We start from the raw sequence: 19,331 nt of genomic DNA on the forward strand, positions 1-19,331 counted from the left end.
GTGAAAGTAAATTATGTACATCCAGTAAATTTTCCACCAACACATGAGCATCAACCCTAGGAGGCCTCTTTCTGTAAGTGCTGCAGAAGATGCTGAGTGTGTTTCTGGTTTCTGTTTCAGATGCAGGTGAAGTTTGAGGACATCGCTATCTCTTTCTCCCAGGAGGAGTGGGAGTATTTAGATGAAGAGCAGAAGGAGCTCTACAGGGAGGTGATGGAGGAGAACTATCAGACCCTGCTCTCACTGAGTAATGGATACATTTACATGTCTATTAGCAGTAGTGGACCATCATTATAAAGATAATTTTGATTATGTTTGTCTCGTGTGATGAACACAAATGAGTCCATGAAGGTCTTCATGTTTCACACTGCTAGAGAATAACATGAGGACAAATTTGTTTCTGTCCTATTAGGATCTTTCTCCATCCCCTGCGAGTTCTTTCCCTGTTCCATCCTTGCAAGCTCTGTCCTCATCTGCACAAGCTTCGAACACTTTAAAATCATAAGTGTTCAAGGCTTATGCAGATTAGAACAGAGTTTGCAGGAACGAGACAGGGACAGAATTCGTGGGGATGGGGAATTTGTCTCCTTGTCATTCTCTATCCCTATAACTGGGCAGCGCCACTCCAGGCATTCATAGCATGTGAGAAAAAGTTCTGGGTCAAATTATAATAGAAAATGTTAGGACACAGTATAGGTTGTGGGATGCAAGGCCCATACAGTGGAGTATAAGTAGGAACCCAATCACCCAATTAACACTGGATAACTGGGACAAAGTGAGGGATACACTGTTACATGACCATTAGACATAATCCAGAATTTGTGCTTGGGATTAGGTTTAGGGAGTTTCACAGGTGGGAAGCAAAGGGGCCAAGTGACTACAGAACGGAGAACTTGAGGGAACATTATGGTCTTGAAGCTGATGGTTTTAGCCACTTTTTACGTGAAGAGAGATATGTGCAGGAAGCCATTAAATTTGAGGAATTAAAGTGGAAAGGGAAGACAGGATTAAGAGTCAAGAAAAAGACTATAAGTTACTCTAGAGAACTTATGTTACTCCAGTACAGCTTCAGAAATGGTAGACGTTGGAGGGACTGCAGAGGAAATGGGGATATTTATCATTGGTGATGGACATGTACTGGTCAGTGATAGTTAAACAGGTACAAGAAATAGTGGGTGAAGATCTGGAGTTGGACCCATGATTTGCCTAAACTAAATTTTTCTATGCATCACCAAATTTAAACAAAGATGTTACATTGTTTTAAATAATACAATTTATAGCATTCAGTCAACTAAAAAGATACTTGGCGTAGTTCTAGATCGTACCCTTACAATGAAAAATCAGGTCGATTCATTGGTTCGAAAGGGTTTTTATGCTTTATGGAAATTAAGAACTATCAGAGCATATTCTGATATTAACTCCTTTCGTTTGTTGGTTCAATCACTTGTCCTTAGCAGCTGGACTATTGTAATATTATTCATCTTGTAGGTACTCAGAAAAACCTTCATAGACTACACATAATTCAGAATGCAGCAGTTAGCTTGATTTTCAACTTTTAAGAAGTATCACCATGTTACTGATTTTTATCGTCAACTGCATTGGCTTCCAGTTGAGGCACGGGTTAAATTTAAGCTGGGCTATATTTGTTTTAAGGCACTAACAGGCTCAATTCCTGAGGATCTTATGGAATCTTTTATTATCACAAATTCAAAACATCCTAGGAAAACTCATTCATTGTTTTCTCTCCCTTCTGTGAAAGGATGCAAATATAAGAAATTTCAGGAACAACTACTATCTTTTCAGGCAGCGTCATGGACTAGGGATTTAACTTATATATTTACATTCCCAATTTCATATCAACAATTTAGACGTGCCTTAAAAACATATCTTTTTAGGGAACACTTCAGAAGATAGAAATCGGAAGTCTATCCATATGTATTACTAGTTTTTGTGAACCGCATAGAACTTAATGGTATTTGCGGTATACAAGTCAGTTTTATGTTATGTATGTTGCAGTGTGGTTTCTTCCACGGAGTATTTAACAGAAGACTGGGGGAGAGTGAAGACCTTAGGCCTTCACCAGTGACCTCACAACAACTCAATGTGCTGGTATAAGTAATATATATTTTATTAATAATCAATAACAGCTTACAGAAACAAGTCTTTCAGCCTATTGAGTCAACAGAGCATATATGTCAAGCTTGAGTATACCAAGTGTCTGTCCCGATTAAGTCCTCAAAAGACTGTCTTTTTATACATTCTAGACAACTTGAGACCACGTCAGTACATGTTCCTAATTTCTATTGGCTATTCATAATTGTCATTTCTCTTATTAGTTCATTGACTGGTTAACATATATACTTTTCTGAGTCACATTGAGCGTGATGTCCTGTTTACCAAAAAGGCTTGTCTAATTTCCCGACATATGTCTTTTTAATATCAAGAATCATCAATTTCCGAGCAAGGGCTTATATTATTCCTCTTTATTTCTCTGCATAGTTTGTCAATTTCATATCCTTGTGGTTGATCTTATTTCTGGTAAATCAACTTAACCTAGGTTACAGAGATGTGTTAATTTCCTTCTGATGTCGGTAATTTTTCCTTTCTCACAAACTTCTTGTTTCCTGTGGTCAGCATGCCTATTGAGAAAGATGAGTTTCGCCTTGCTTAGCAGAGAGATGTAACAGCTTGTTCATGGTGTTTTTCAGGCCTGTATTGGTATTGTCATATTCTGTTAATCTGGGGATCTCAGGGGTCTCTATCTTCACCTCCAGTTTCATGGAGGTCTTACCTATTCACCTGTACAGGCCTTTCTCCTTTCCCTTCCCCAAGAGGGGGGGGATGGTCAAATACTTTTAAAATCATAAATGTTCAAGGGGGAGAAATAGGAGGTCAAGAGCTCTTTCAGCTGGACAGTAGATGAAACAGCACTGCCCAGTGGATTTCTATACACAAGCAGAATTAGTTGGGGAAGTTGAATTGTATTCGTAACTTAGAAGCCTCTTCCCCGGGCCGGCCACTGTAATCGTATCTTTGGGCAGCTGGCAGCAGCAACAAGGAGAGCCTTCTGCTGCTGGCCTGCCCCGGAAGCTGCCTTTTGGTTTCTGCATAGGCGGGACTTACAGAGAGACAGCTTCCAGGGCAGGCCAGAAGTAGCAAGCTCACCTTGTTTCTACTGCCAGCTGCCCGAATATATGATTACAGAGGCTAGCCCAAGGAAGAGTTAGGTGGGGGAGTTGGGAGTGCCAGCTAAACCCAGACAGACTCCCCCATCTTAAAAAAAAAACCCATTCTGGATAGTCCTCGAAAAAGAGAACATGTCCAGGTTTTCCTGGACGGTTGGTAATGCTAGGTTTATGTTACTTTTCCGAGATATAAAAATTTTAAGAAAATTAATGTAATTTTCTTAAACCAGCAACAGGTTCTCCGACCTTCACCCCTAAGATTATATCCCTCATCAAACAAGAGGAAGAGCCGTACTTCAGAGGTGAGCCTGAATCAGAGGAAAGAGAAACTGGGAAAAGCAGCTGCTCAGGTGAGTGCAGTAATAAGAGGGACTTGGGGTAAACACCTTCTGTAGGAGAACTATTGGGAATGCTACCCCTTTATAGATGAGGATCAGTCACTTGGTCTGTAAGTGAAGGCTTAACCTATGGGCCACACATTCTTAGCTCTACAGCTCAGTGCTAAGCCACCTTAACAAGGCATCCCTACTCAGGGGGTGAGACTCAGGCAGAGAGGCGTTTATGTGCCACAAAGTAGAATCATTCAGAGGTCCCTGTGAAAGAGGAGGTCCTGAGGAAGAGGCTTCCACGAGAAACTTCCCTAGTTAGGGGTTGATAGGAGCCCTGGGAAATTGTGGATTTGGGAGAGAGACTGTTCAGAAGGGGAGGCTCTCGGAAGTTTGGCTAAGGAAAGCCAAAACCTTTGCTGAACAATATGTGACCTATAGCAAGGACTGACCATAAAAGAAGTGGAGAGCATTTATGTTACAATCCCTGAGTCTGTGAGGAAACGGGCTCAGGTTAAGTAAAAGAATCAACATTTTTTTCACCCTTTAAAGTGCTCGTGGTTGTGTGCTGTTTGGGTGAGTGTGCGCAGAATTCCTGGAAAACCTGTCTATGTGTTTAATTTTAGTTTGTTAATAGTGGCCCAAGTGGAACTCTGTTGATTGTTAATAAAATGGAGGTAATGATAGTGGGGAATGACAAGGAACAGAAAGATTTGGAGTGTGTAACTGTGTTGGGGATTGAATTACCTGTCCAAAAGGCGATGTTGGTGTTAGGGGTGTGGTTAGATTCTGCGTTGACAATGGGATATCAAATTTTGCAAACTATCCAGTCGGGCTATACACAATTACATATGTTGTATAGGCTAAAGCCAATGCTAATGCCATATGATTTTCATACTCTGATGCAAGCGTTGATATTAGGTAGATTAGATTATTGTAACACATTGGTATCTCCCTCTTCCCTCCCTATTTTTAATTCAGCAGAGAAGCTCCCGGCCTCTCTCCCACTCCCCAACCCCCATTAATTCTTTTAAATTCTGGGGGTGGAGAAAGTGCGTCTTATGGAGCGAAAAATACGGTAACTGTGCTTTTAAACTTAGATTTAGAAAAGTGTTTCAGGAGAAAGAATATCTAGATCTTTGCGGTAGAAATCCACATCAAACTGCAAAAACTTAGAGTTCTTTCCAAACATGCAGTTTTTCAAAATAGTTTCCAAAATGGATCATCCTGAGTAATCCTTAAATTGGCAATCCACGGCTTTTTAAAGTCCAGCAGCAAGGTCCCACGCCCAAGCTCAGCTGATGAAGCAGGGAAGGCAGCTGGTAGATTACACACTTTTAGCACCCTTGAGAGAATTGACTCCCTTAACTCTCCACACTGCCAATTCCAAGAAACAGCTCACAAACTGGCTCTGTCTCGAGATAAATGCTTGAGAAAATGCTTTGCCAGGTAAAATGTCCAAACTCCGACTTATGAGATTTTTTAGACATTTTATTACTTCCTATTATCATTAAATTTTACTTTCCTTTATTGTATTGTATTATATTAATTCAGTTATTATCACCTTCTTATAATTTAATTATTATAATCATTTTTTGAAACTATTATTCTATCTGAACAAAATCTCATGGTATCCCTTAAATAAACTAGAAACTCATTTAAATTAATTCAATAAATATCTCACATATTCAAAATTCTAAATGTAATCATAAATAAATATATATTGAAATCTATCATTTAGTAAAAGCCTTCAGGACTTCAATTTCATCTTATATATCAGTTATAACGTGTCTCTCTTCCACTTCCCGGTAAAAATACTTGTATACGAGTAAACTTAAAATGTGTTAAATTAATATCATGAGTTAAATGAAGGCAAAGTTAATATAAGAGTATCCTATATCTGTATAGACTCATGTTTATATATTTCACCCCGAACTCATCATCTTCTCATAATATTGTGTTCTAACTTTGAAATAACCTTTGATAGCCATCCTACATTTCAAAACGTATTTCAATTCTGTTTAATTATCTATTGTCATAAGCACAGAATTTCCATCCACTCAGAATCTATACAGATACCGGAGACCTTGAGCTTAATATACTTATATCTCTTATTCCAGAAATTTTTAACCTTTATCAAATCCATTTATCCTCAAGAAACTCATATTTTCATAACTTTAATTATTAAATTCAGTAGCGATTCTAACTGTAATCTAAACAAGTACCAAACAGTTCATCAGAATCGGGTAAGCATACACTCGAAGTGTACAAAGTGTATTTAAATAAGCAAAGCAAACTTAAGTCGTAATTCCTCAGTACGAACCGAGGCAACTGGAATGTGTTATCTTGCCACCATTTCCTTTTTAGGTTCAAACAATTTTTATTGATGCAAACAACAAGAACAGAATAGCAAGGCACCCCGAAGGTGCACAGTACCAAACAAATATGCATCATATAAATAGATAACATACATAGACAAAACAAGAGGATCATCAGCCAATCTCCCCCCCTCCTCCCCCCCGCACACACCATGAAGAGCGTGCATTGGAAGGAGAGCGTAAAGGCACTCCGAGGCCCTGGACTCTGATGAGCCCCGAAGATGCCGCACCACTCCCCCCCTCCCCCCCACTGAATCCCCTTACCCTGTCCACAGCAAAAGCCCAGAACCTACCCATACCCCTCAATCCCACCCCAAACCCCCCACCCTCCCAAAGATACTCCCCACCAATATCGCCAGTACTCTCCCAGCCCAACTTCCCTAGCATCCACCTTAGGACACCCAGCTCAATACCGCACTACGGCAATATTTCCTTTTTAAATAGAACCTTCTTAAAACCACGTTACAAGTTTAAAATATCTGTATCTCAGGACATTCATGTCTCTGGGCTCCTTTCTTTCTGCTTTCCTCAGGTAGTGCAGGGCATTCATAATTTCCCAGCTGGCAAAAGGAAATCCCGGCCCTGTATACAGCTTTAAAGTTCCTTTTCTGCTTTTCCAGCACCTTGAGGCAGTACTCTTGCACGCGCTTGTAATTAACAAGCTCTGACTGAAGCAAGCAGGCAGTCAAATTGTCATAGCAATCAATCTCAGTACTGTTAATATTAGCCCCATATTATGATATTAGATAACACTACCTTTCCATCTGGTGAAATTATGACTCAAATCAGAGTTTAAGAAGGCCAATCTATTTCTCATACTAGGAATCATTTAATAACACAGTTTAAATTGAATCCATAACATTCTTTTCCGTTTTTCACTAGACTTCTATGGAAGCAAAGATTCTATATTTGATTTTCCTTATAACAACCTGTAGAAATAAATCAAAACAAATAATTTCAAAAGAAAAAAAAAAAACATATCTTAGTATATTATTTCTTTATTCAAACGTCCAGTGGAGGATTTATGGAGACATTGTGGCCCTGATTCTCCAAAGTGCCGTCCCGATTTTAGGCAGCTGTAGGCGTCCTACAGCTGTCTAATCAGCCAATCGGGATGCACGTTTTTAAAAAAAAAAATGCTCCCCAGGGAGGCCTGAAGGCACCTCCGGGAGCCTAGGGAGATTCGCAAGATGCCTAAGTTCGTCTAAGGGCCTTAGGCGAACCTAGGCGGCCCTACGCGTCTCCCTAGTAGAGGAGAAGCTTAAAATGTAGGCCAGCAAAATGCTGGTCTACATTGTAAGTAGACGCGGCCGCTATACTTATCGCGGCAAGGGATCTCTCTGCCGCTATAAGTATAGCAGGCCACGGCCTGTCCGATCGCTGGCAGGAGGGTGCCCAATCCCTCCTGCCCGAAGATGCACCCCCTCGACACTACCGACTGCCCCCCCCGACATTACCGATCTCCCCCCCCGACAATATCGATCGCTGGCAGGAGGGTGCCCAATCCCTCCTGCCCGAAGACGCACCCCTACCCCCCGGCGCTAACAACCCCCAAACCTCCACTCCACCAAACCTGTTCTTATGGCCAGATGGGTCTTGCACGTTCAGCCGGCAGGCACGCCTCGTCGAAATGAGGCGGGCCCGCCCCTTCCCGGCCCATCCCGTCGAAGCCTAAGGCCTGATTGGCCCAGGCTCTAGAAGCCTGATTGGCTAATCAGGCCTTAGATTAAGTGGGGATGGGCGGACCCGCTATGCCTAAGGCCTGATTGGTCCAGGCTTCTAGAGCCTGGGCCAATCAGGCCTTAGGCTTCGGCGGGATGGGCCAGGAAGGGGCGGGCCCGCCTCATTTCGACGAGGCGTGCCTACCGGCTGGATGTGCAAGACCCATCTGGCCGTAAGAACAGGTTTGGTGGAGTAGAGGTTTGGGGGTTGTTAGCGCCGGGGGGGTGGTGCGTCTTCGGGAAGGAGGGATTGGGCACCCTCCTGCCAGCGATCGATATTGTCGGGGGGGGGGGGGAGATCGGTAATGTCGGGGGGGGGGAGGTCGGTAGTGTCGGGGGGGGGGCGGTCAGTAGTGTCGGGGAGGGGCATCTTCTGGCAGGAGGGTTTGGGCACCCTCCTGCCAGCGATCGGTCAGGGGGTCGCGGCCCGATATACTTATAGCGGCAGAGAGATCCCTTGCCGTGATAAGTGTAGCGGGCCGTGTCTAATCTAACCCGATTCTCTAACCAGCGTCTGTAACATGGACGCCGGTTACAGAATCGGGGTATAGTTTAGGCCGATTCTGAATAGGACGCCTCTCCCGGGCGTCCTATACAGAATCAGGGCCTAGGTGTCTTGCGGGCCTCGCCTTCAATATAGGCGGCCTGCCTGGGGAGCATTTTTTTAAAAAAACGTGCATCCCGATTGGCTGATTAGACAACTGTAGGACGCCTACAGCTGCCTAAAATCCGGACGCACTTTTGGAGAATCAGGGCCTGTCTGTTCCCGCTGATGTATAAAATCTTGCAATTTTCCTGGATCGTCAAAGTGGTTGTTTTATTTTCAATAGTAATCTTCATGATTGCAGGATATAGAAGTTTGTATTTGGCCCCCATAGCTCGTAATTGTGGCCTGAGTTCCAAAAATATTTTCCTCTTATTTGCCGTGTTTTTGGAAAAATCGGGCACTATATGAATACGAGCATCATTCTAGGCACTTTAAATTTTTGTTTTGTTTTGCCAATTGGAAGATCTCTATCACCTGCTGATGCCTTAATAATTTAAATATTAATGACCGTGGACCCATTTGCCTATCTGATCTTTTCACAGGTATTCTATGTGCCCTCTCAATCTCTAGAGGGAACTTCGTTTTAATAGGCAATATTTTGGGTATAAAATTCTCAAGGAAGGAGATAGGGTTACCTTTCTCCACCCCTTCCGGTAGACCCAGGATCCTTAAATTGCTCCTCCTCTCACAATTTGAACAGTCCTCCAGCTCCCGGGTAAGCGCCTCCATTTTCACCCGATCTTGTTTAGTTTGAAATAATTCTATTTCCGTTTCTTCCATTCTTTTTTTCAAACTGGTTTGCTTTTTATTTCCATCAGTTCCATTCTTTTATTTAGGTTAGCCACTTCATCCGTCAGATCATTTAATTTCTTAGTGTTTGCCAACACAATCTCTTATTTCTTTCAATTCTTTTATAACCTCATTGTCAGCTCCTTTTGGTAATGGCGTCTTCAGAGGGGTTTCAGGCTCTGGCTTCGCTCTTTTTACGCTTCCGGTGGTTCCAAATGTTGAATCATTTTTTGCTTGTTTCCCTGAAGCCATTTTACCTTTACTCCTTCTCCAAACAAAAAGAAAGAAAAAAAAAATCTTTCAAGCAACTTATTAATCTTTAAACAGTCTGTCAGCACGGAGCTCACCCGCTACCCGACCGTATTCATGCGCGACTAAGCCACGCCCCTGGACAGATTGAAATGCCTTTTTCTCCTGTCAGAAAGGCGTTGGGAATTGTACATTCTCAACCAGCGCTGGTTCATGGTTTACACCATTTGAGATAAGTGTTGCTTTCCATGATTTGAGGGTTTATATTTACTACTTTCATGATTAGTGGTTTTTTGATTTTTTTTAATTATTACACAATATATTTCAATGATACAGCTCATGAAGCACACACCTGCAGATGTAGTTCTGTAGTTCTCTACACAAAATAGGTGAGGCAGGTAGGATGGGACAGGTGTAGGTGATTAAAATTTGGAGTCAGGATGTGGACCTGAAATATTATGGCAATTATAAGAGGTCATATGATCTGATCACCCACAATTATGATACGCCTGTCTCTTACCGCAAGTAAACCTACTGTTTAGGAAAAGATAATAGCTTATTTTTGTTCTATGTGGGAACAGCTAATATTGAAGATAGACACACTCAAGTTAGCCTGTGGTAGGCCTTTTTATATATTCTTGAAGTCTTTGGGAAACATCCATATTGGACCCAATTTGCTGTATGCCATATGTCATTCTGGGTAGGATGATTATACAATAAGGAAGTCCTCTTTTTCTTGGTTTGCATATTTTTCTTTGAACAAAAGGGAAGTATAACTGAGTTTTCATGTTTATTCATGGAAACAGGTTCTATAAGGATAAGTCCTGATCTGTTATCGTGGATTAAACAAGATGGAGAGACACATATCCAGGATCCCCAGGAGTCAGGAGAGAGAGATGTTAGACATTCATACACGGGTGAGTAACAAATACTCTACAGAATGATATCGGCTATAGTAATAACTACAATACAGAGTAAGAGGAGGTATTTCAGTGTACTGGTGAGCAATAACTACTCTACAGTATAAGGAGGTCTTAGAGTACAGTTGATTAATAATAACTATAGAGAGTAAAACAAATGACTTATCTGTACGGAGAGCAGTATCTAAGTCTTCACAAGTGGATGATGTCAACTGATGGAGCCCAGCATTGGAAAAAGTTTACAAAGCCACAGAAGTTTGTAGAGCTTTCGTGAGCTGCAGACTAGAGAATGGCACGGTGACAAAATTCATCACCGTTCCCGTCCCCGCGGATAACCACGGGAAATAATCCCATGTCATTTTCTAGTGTCTATTTCAATCTCAGTCCTTCTATACCAGCATTCTTCAAAGCAAAGCTTGCGGGTCAGTGGTTGTGCCCAATTATACTCTGATTCTTTCCTCTCTCCTTAAAGAATGACATGAAGATGGTTTCCCGCGGTTATCCGCGGGGACGGGAACGGTGATGAATTTTGTCACCGTGTCATTCTCTACTGCAGACCTTGAATCTCTAATTCTTCCCATTCTGTGTCTTCACGGTTGAGCACCTCAGTCCTGTCTTTTGCTTAACAGAGAAGCAGCTCCCAAGGAAGGTGAGTTGGGCTTGTGATAAATTATATCCTGCTGAACAGGCAGAATACATGTTCCAGTGCGAGATATTCTAGACACGTGTGTTGTATCCCAATGGCTGTGCTCCACTCCTAGTTTGCACAGGATTCTCCAAGGACGCATAATTACCTGAAGTTGGCACAGAATTTCGTATCGGGCTGCACTCCCTCTCTGAATAACTACAGGCAACTTTGAGTAGCCTGTGTGTACTCTGCAGGCTTCCCTCTTCCTCGGTCCCATCTTCAATAATGTTATTTCCTCTTTCTTTGGCGGAACCGCAGTAGAGGAAAACCTGCAGAGCTGGTGGGAGTCTGCTATTGAGTGGAATCTGTGTCGCTAAGGTAGTGGACAATGGGGAGAAAGTAAGAGATGTTGGCTAGTGGGGATGGATGAGAGATGCTGGCTGGGGAGAGAGATAGCATGAGATGCTGGGTGTGGGTGTTCAGGGATAAAGAGGGAGATTTTGGCTTGAGAAGGGGATAAGGGATAAAGGCTGGCTGAGAGGTGGAAGATTCTGCACAGCGAGAGGCACAGGAGCATAGAGAAGAGCTCCTAGATGGGAACTGATCATATAGACAGGGATACTGAAGCAATGCTGGGCAGAAAGAGGGACAGACATAGAGAAGAATGCTTGATAGGGAGAGAAAATTAAGACAGGGGCATAGAAGGACTGCTAGACACAGGGACATTGCTTGAAAAAGGGTGATTCTGACAAGGATGATGAATGGAGAGGGACACAGAGGGGAGAAGCTCAGGATAGAGACAGGAGGGACAGATGCTGGACAGGACACATAGAGACAAAATGTAAAATGGACAAACGATCCTAGGAAGACAGTTATGAAAGAAGAAAAGGGAATCTGGGACCTAAGAGAATGGAGAAATAAGCTGCTCAGACAACAAAAGAGAGAAAAATGGTTTTTTAAATTCTGAAACTTTTGAAATATTTCAGCTTACAGATATATTTTTTGACAATATAAAGGCAAAGTGAAGTACTATGAAAACAAATCAACCAACTTCACTAAGTTGGGCTTTTACAAAGGTGTGCTTCTAGAAGAAAGTCACTAAGCGAGAAAAACTTGAATCCTTGTTTTCTCTAGTAGAATTTAATAAAAATCCAGAAATGTACTGAAATTCTGGATAATAATTAGTACAAATATTGTTAAATGTTGTCAAACTTGCAGAATTTTGAAATGTTTTGTGCAGAATTCCACCAGGAGTAATCAGTAGTTCAGAGGTATTTTGGAGAATTATGGCCCTTGACAAGTCTTCGTTATACAAGTTGGTTCATGGTCTTGTCTTGAGTTGACTTGATTATTGAAGCTCCTTCTTTGTTGAACTATCCAAATATACTATTAACTGCCTCCAAAACATTCAAAATACAGCTATTAAGACTTTTATGGGAGAATTTACCATGTTTCTCCACTCCTGAAGGGAGTCCATTGGTTACCATATTTTTATCAAGCCACATTTAAGATGTTGGTTCTGACACACAGAGCCTTTTACTGAGGTTTCTTGGGTAATTTTTTTTTTTTCCAAATCTTTATTCATTTTTATATCTCACAACAAGTGAACAATAATACAACAATTGGTTCATATAAATCACTTGAAAATCTTTTCTATTATCATTGTAAATACATAAATTTAAGTCCCTCCCCCACCCTCCCCTTCCACCAATAATATAATTCAAGCATATTATACATATATTATATTCAAAGATACTGAAAAGCCAGTACAATAACAATATACCCCCCTCTTGGGTAATTTATTGATAATCCCTTACCATCCCACTTTAAGATTTTAGAATCAGAACCGTCTTATCCTGTCTCTGTCTTGAGCAAAATCGGATCCTACTAGAGGATCCACTTTCCTTTATAGGGCACCAGCCATGTGGAATTCTCTGCCCCAACATTTACAGTTAGAATCCCATCTAGATTGATCTCACTTTTATTCTTTAGCATTTTTGGGGCTCCGATATTACGGTAGACTTTTATACATAGCTATGGGATCAACCCTACTGGTTCTTGTATCGTTGTTTTGTCTTTTGTGTTATTGATTATATTGGGGTAAATTATTATTGTAAATTGTGCCGTTTGGTCCGTAATAGAAGGGCAATATCTCAAGTATAATTAATAAATAAATATTAACATAGTGAGATAGTAGATGACAGCAGATGAAGATCCGAATGGTCCATCCAGTCTGTCCAACCTTACCCATCCTTTAAATTATTGATTTAATTTAAATTTTCCTTCTTAGCTATTTCTGGGCCAGAACCCAAAGTTCTGCCCGGTACTGTGCTTAGGTTCCATCTACTGAAGTCTCCGTCAAAATGATTAAAAACCCCAGACTGGCAATAACATGCTTAGGTTTAAATCTTTTTTGCTCTTTCTTTGGGAGCATCTTCTTTCTGGAGTTCTCTTGTAACTATTGGACTTGCTTATAAAACTAAAGGTTTATGTATTTTTGGATCCTAGGCAGCTCTAGAATTTTCCCTGAGAGAGGGAACATGCGATCAGAGGTGGTTGGAGGCGGGAACAAGACTTTGGCTATAGTTGTGGGTGGCTGAGTTCCTGTTTTGATATGGGCTGTATTTCCTGCTGTTTTATTTTTTAATTCTTTAATTTCCCTTTAGTTTTATTGCTGTTTCAAATATTAGTTCCATAACCTAATTTAAAAAAAGAGAGAGGTTTGAAGACTTATGAGCTAATTTGTGGAATTTTCTTAATCTCAGAAATCCTATGTAGTTGTGTGAGCCCAAAAAACTTTGCTTCTTGACATTAATAGCGTTCCATAGTTCCTAATGCACGATTACCGTCTTTTGTTTCTATCCAGCAGATACTGAGGCAATGCAGGAGACGAAGAGGGAGGAGAATCAAGAAAAATGGCTTTTAGAAATTGAACACACCCCAAGACAATCAGGAAATGTCAGTGAGAATATTTCCCAGAGGAATGAGAGTCAAAACACAAGGAATTATGAACAGGAATTGGAGAATAAGCTGAGAGACCCTGCAAGAGACTCCCTGGATGCAGTCGCTGAGGGTGAGAAAAGTGACAGGGAACTCACAAACATCCCTGAGCTCCAGAGACACCCGAGAGAAGAGAAACCCTTACGAAGTAAAAACAGCGACCAAATGGCATTTCAGCTCCATCAGGGAAAGAAGAAAGGAAAGAAATCCATTCTGCAAGACACCGTTGGAAAAAGCCTTGGTAAGATATATCATTTCTTATTGCCCAAGAGAATCCACCCCAGAGTGAGACCCTTTTTGTGTTGTCAGTGTAGAAAAGGCTCCAAACAAAAGGTGAAGCTGAAATACAGCAGAAAACGCATACAGAAGGGAAACCTTTCACATGTACTGACTGTATCGAAGTATTAATTCCTGGGGATGGACAGCCCAAACATTAGTCTTTTAGCTCCTCTTCATTTATGTTTCAGGAGCAATATCAGCAAGAGTGTGAACTATTTGGAAATGTGGCACACTGGTGAAAAAAAGGGGAACTATTTCCGATGGTGTTCCAGTGGGTCACGTGTGCAGTATTTGTAAAGAGGGCACACTATTATTGGCAAACCAAAAGACACCAAGGGGCAAATTCGATAAATGGTGTCCCGATTGTAGGCTGCGGCAGGCGTCCTACCGCTGTCTAACCAGCCAATCGGGATGCATGTTTTAAAAAAAAAAACACCCCGTGACAGGCAGCCTACATTGTGGGTGTTTTTGTGAGCCTAGGAAGGTGCGAAGGGCCGGTAAGCTCACTCAAGGCTAGGTGTGGGATTGGTTTCGCCTGGAAGTGGCCTTAGGCGAGCTTAGGAGGCCCTAGGCATCTTCCTAGTGTCGCAATAGGTGCCTGAAATGTAGGCCAGGAAAATGGTGAACTACATTTCAAATAGACTCTGCCGCTGAACCGATTGTGGCAAGGGAATCTCCCTGCCACGGTCACGTTTGCGGCCTCACCAGGGAACCCCTTCCCCCCAATGTTGACTGGAAGGAGGGATGCTCAGGGATGCCCACTCTCTCTTGCTGAAGGACTGCTCCACGGCTGGAAGACTGCCCAATTCCTCCTGCCGCCACCCCCAAGACATCCCCTGGTAGGAGGGATGACCAAACCCTCCAGCCGCTGGCCTAATCATCTCCCAAATCCCCTCAAATACTCACCAACTCCACCCTGACACTCCCCAACACCTCCAAGATCCCCCTGCTGCCCTTAAACAGCCCCCATAACTTTGTCTGATGGCTGGCAAGAGGAATGCCTACTCCCTCCTGCTGGAGGCCCACCACTACAAAATGGCAGGCGTTTCCCTTCCTGGTGCATTCTGGGATGCACTGGGAGTGGCCCGACTCCGATTGTCCAGATCCCTACATCCCCTCCCATGGGATCTGGTCAATTGGAATTTTAGGAAGCCTTAGGCATCTGAGCCAATCAAGACCTTAGGCCCCTCCCCAATGCATCCCAAAATGCACCAGGATGGGGAAGGCCCATCATTTTGCAGTGCCGGCAGGAGGGAATACGCATTCATCTTGCCAGCCATCAGCCAAAGGTATGGGGGGCATTCGGGGACTGTCGGGATCTAGTGGTGTCGAGGAGTGTCAGTGGTGAAGTAGGGGAATGTTTGTGGGGCTTCGGGGCATGATGAGGCCAGCAACAGGAGGGAGTGGGCATCCGTCCTGCTGGGGGATGTCACGAGGGGTGGAAACAGGAAGAATTGGGTACTTCTCCTGCCATGGCTGCTAAACTGATCGCCTCAGGGAGATTCCCATGTGGCGATCAGCTCAGCGGCAACAAGATTCGTTAACCGGGGCCTGTGACATAGACGCTGGTTAGAGAATTGGGGTGGTTAGGTGGGGTTAGGCGTCTGTCCGTCAATGGGACGTCCGTGTGTGATTCTGAATAGCCACTTAGTCTGCTGCTGAGACCAGGCGTCTATACAGAATTCGGCCCCAAATGTCTTTTTTTCTGCTTGCTTTTGTTTAATGATGTGGGATATGTCCTGGGCTTTTCCATGTCATTGCCATCCCTTTTAATTCCACACCAGAGAACACACTAGGAAAACTAAAAATGAATCCTAAAAATAACCATGACCAGATACTCAAGTTGAGAAAAGCATCCTTCAGCATTTTTTAAGCAGGAGGAGAGGCTGCTGATGGCTTAGACCAGGGGTGCCCAATAGGTCGATTGCGATCGACCGGTAGATCGCCAAGGCAAAGTGAATCGATCGAGCCCATCCCGGGCTCCGTGATAGACTCGCGTTGCCTTCACAATCTACCGGAACGATCAGCCTTCTTCTCCCTGATGTCAGTTCTGCCATCAGAGAGGAAGTTCCAGGCCAGCCAATCGCTGCCTGACTGGCCCAGAACTTCCTCTCCAATGGCAGAATTGACATCGGGAAGAGGAATGCTGGTCGGCCCAATGCAGGGAGAGCTTGGGGCGGTGGTGGCTTTGGGGCCTGTTCCCTTATGGCGGCAGCGGCTTGGAGGCCTGTTCCCTGATGGCAGCAGCAGTGGCTTAGGGGAGGGGAGGGAGAAAGAAAGAAAGGGGGCAGGCAAGGAGACGGAAGGAAAGAAGGGAAACAGAAAGAAAGAAAGGGGGCATGAAGAGAGAAAAAAAGAAAGGGAGGCAGGGAGAGAGGAAGAAAAAGTTGGGGGAGGGAATGAGGTCTGGAGGACAGGAAGCATACAGTCAGAAGAAGAAAGTGCAACCAGAGACTCATGAAATCACCAGACAATAAAATGATTTTATTTTAAATTTAGTGATCAAAATGTGTCCGTTTTGAGAATTTATATCTGCTGTCTATATTTTGCATTATGGCCCCCTTTTACTAAACCGCAGTAGCGGTTTTTAGCAGAGTATTCAGCGCAGCTCCCTGCGCTAAAAACCATTATCACAGTTTAGTAAAAAGGGAGGAAGTACATTTGTCTATTTCTGTATAGTTGTTCCTGAGGTGACATTGCATAAAGTCATCTGCCTTGAACCTCTTTGAAAAACCCCCGGAATGTAAATAATAATTAACATTTTCTCTGCGTACAGTGTGCTTTGTGTTTTTTTTTAATTTTGTTGGTAGATCATTTTGACTTGGTCATTTTAAAAGTTGCCCAAAAAGTGTGGACACCCCTGGCTTAGACCATGCTGAGTGGACCAACCGCTGCTATTCCCTGACACTTAACCAGGCAGGGCTGCTGAATATGTATGTTTGATTCATTATACTTGATGAATCGCACAATTATGGACCATCCAGGTCTACATGATTTGCAAAATAATTAATAAATAATCCAGAAAGTTAGAAAATAACTCCATAAATTATATAATAGAAAAGGTTCAGACACAGTGGGGGAAAGATGGGACATAGTATCCAGCGATTGCTGCCCTGCTTCCTCTGTCCTTAAAAATGTTAAGATAAAGCTTTCAAAAAGCAAATGAGTCACTTTGAATTCACTTAACCAGATGAACCCCAGGGGCAAAGCATTCCCCAATGTGGGGGCAGAAAAGAAAAAAGCGCTCTTTCTTGTAGAGTCCCAGTGAGCCTAGCTGATGGTCATTGAGGGAGCGAAGTGTTCTTCTTGGCACATAGGGTATCATTTTCTTTGCCAGATAGTCCGGGGTCCCCTCTCTTAAGTGCTCTGAAGGTCAGAATCGGGATCTTGAAATGTCTTCTATAAGCGATAGGCAGCCAGTGTAATTGGGAGAATAATGGGGTCACATGATCACGCCTTCTGGCTCGGCATAGGAAACGTGCTGCGGTATTTTGAAGGGATTGTGGAAGAGCTGCATACACTACGTTACAGTAAACTAAGTGAGATGTTACTAAGGCAGAGTCTCTGTAGGAAGAAAGGGATGGACACAGGGAAGTTGACGTAAAATGAAGAGCCCGACTGCAGTACAGAGGAAGGGCCTGATTCTGTATTGGATGCCCGGTCTCAGCAGCTGGCTAAGTGGCTTTTGAGAATCGCATACGGGTGTCCTATACAGAATTGCGTCTGTTCTGACGGAGAGATGCCGTCTAATCCTGCCTAACCACCCCGATTCTCTAACCAGCGTCTGTCACAGGGGCCGGTTAGAGAATCTCATTGCCGCTGAGCTGTTCACAAGGGAATCTCCCTGCTGTGATCAGTTCAGCAGCAACCGCAGCAACAGGGAATCCCCAAATCCTCTCCCCAAAGTCAATCGGCTGGAGGAATGCCCACTTCTTCCTGCCCTCCCCCAGCAGGAGTAGTGCCCTTTTCCTTCTGCCAAAACCCCCCCAAACTCCCCTCCACCCAACCGCGAAAGGCAGGAGGAACACACTCCCTCCTGCCAGAAAACCCTCACCCGTTGACCAACCAACCACCCCTCCACCCATCAACCCCCAACTCCCCCTGCCGTACTTTGTAAAGAGAAGGTCCGGCTGGAGGGAGGCATATACCCTCCGGCTGGCAGGCCCAGCAGTATCGTAGTTGGATGGGGCCATGTTTCCAGGGGGAGTTTGGCCGGAGGAATTGGGCACTCCTTCTGCCGGGGGTGGGGCAGGGCGGTGATACTATGGGGAGAGGCATCAGGAGGAAGTGGGCATCCCTCCTGACTTCACGGTGGGGGGGGGGTTTCCCTGCCTTAGCCACTCATCTGATCGCGGCAAGGAGATTTCTTTGCCACAATCAGCTCAACGCCCACATCTATTTGAAATGAAGACCAACATTTTTCTGACCTATCTTTCAGGCGCCTATCGTGGCCCTAGGGAGATGCCCAGGGCCACCTTGCTTAAAGCCACTTCTGGGTGAAACCACGCCTAGCCTTGCAGGAGCTAGAGCATCCCTACGTCTCCCTCAATAGTGACAGATGCCTATGGTGTAGACGGCCTGCCTTGGGGTGTTTTTGTTTTTTTAAACATGCATCCTAATTGGCTGATTAGATAGTGGTAAGACGCCTATAATCGGGACGCTCGCAATGTGTTCTGAAAAGTTTAGATGTGAATCAATCACTGCTGAAAGGAGCGGAGAACCAAAAAGGGTGGGAATTCAGACGGGGTGATTTGAGATCCAGTAGCCCGGTCTCACAGTGGCCAGTCCAGGTCATTAGTACCTGGCCAAAACCCAAGGAGTAGCAATATTCCATACTACCGATACAGGGCAAGTAGTGGCTTCCCCTGCGTTTTTCTCAATAACAGACTATGGACTTTCCTCCAGGAACCTGTCCAAACCTTTCTTAAAACCAGCTACGCAATCCGCTCTTACCACATCCTCTGGCAACGCGTTCCAGAGCTTAACTATTCTGTGTGAAAAAAAATTTCCTCCTATTAGTTTTAAAAGTATTTCCCTGTAACTTCATCAAATGTCACCTAGTCTTTGTAATTTTTGACGGAGTGAAAAATTGATCCGCTTGTACCTAATCTAATCTAATATTTGTGTGTTGCACAAACCTAAACAGCCTCTAAGCGACTAAGAGAAGAAGGGTAGCTGGGTCAAGTGGGAGGGGCAGGTTCTACTCCACTCAGGATTTTGTAGACTTCAATCATAATTCCCCTCAGCCGTCTCTTTTCCAACCGTATTAGTCTTTCCTCATACGAGAGGAGTTCCATCCCCTTTACCAT

General features: G+C 43.6%; 1 protein-coding gene and 1 pseudogene across 13 annotated transcripts in view; both read left to right on the forward strand.

Annotated features, from left to right (window-relative positions):
* The window catches only part of LOC117355233 (zinc finger protein 271-like), a 906,970-nt gene that overhangs the window by 703,514 nt on the left and 184,125 nt on the right, over positions 1-19,331 (forward strand). The gene's annotated exons all lie outside the window — the stretch shown is intronic.
* The window catches only part of LOC117355859, a 127,068-nt pseudogene that overhangs the window by 94,699 nt on the left and 13,038 nt on the right, over positions 1-19,331 (forward strand).

This window comes from Geotrypetes seraphini, chromosome 2 (genome assembly GCF_902459505.1).
Source record: "Geotrypetes seraphini chromosome 2, aGeoSer1.1, whole genome shotgun sequence".
Lineage (NCBI taxonomy): Eukaryota > Metazoa > Chordata > Amphibia > Gymnophiona > Dermophiidae > Geotrypetes > Geotrypetes seraphini.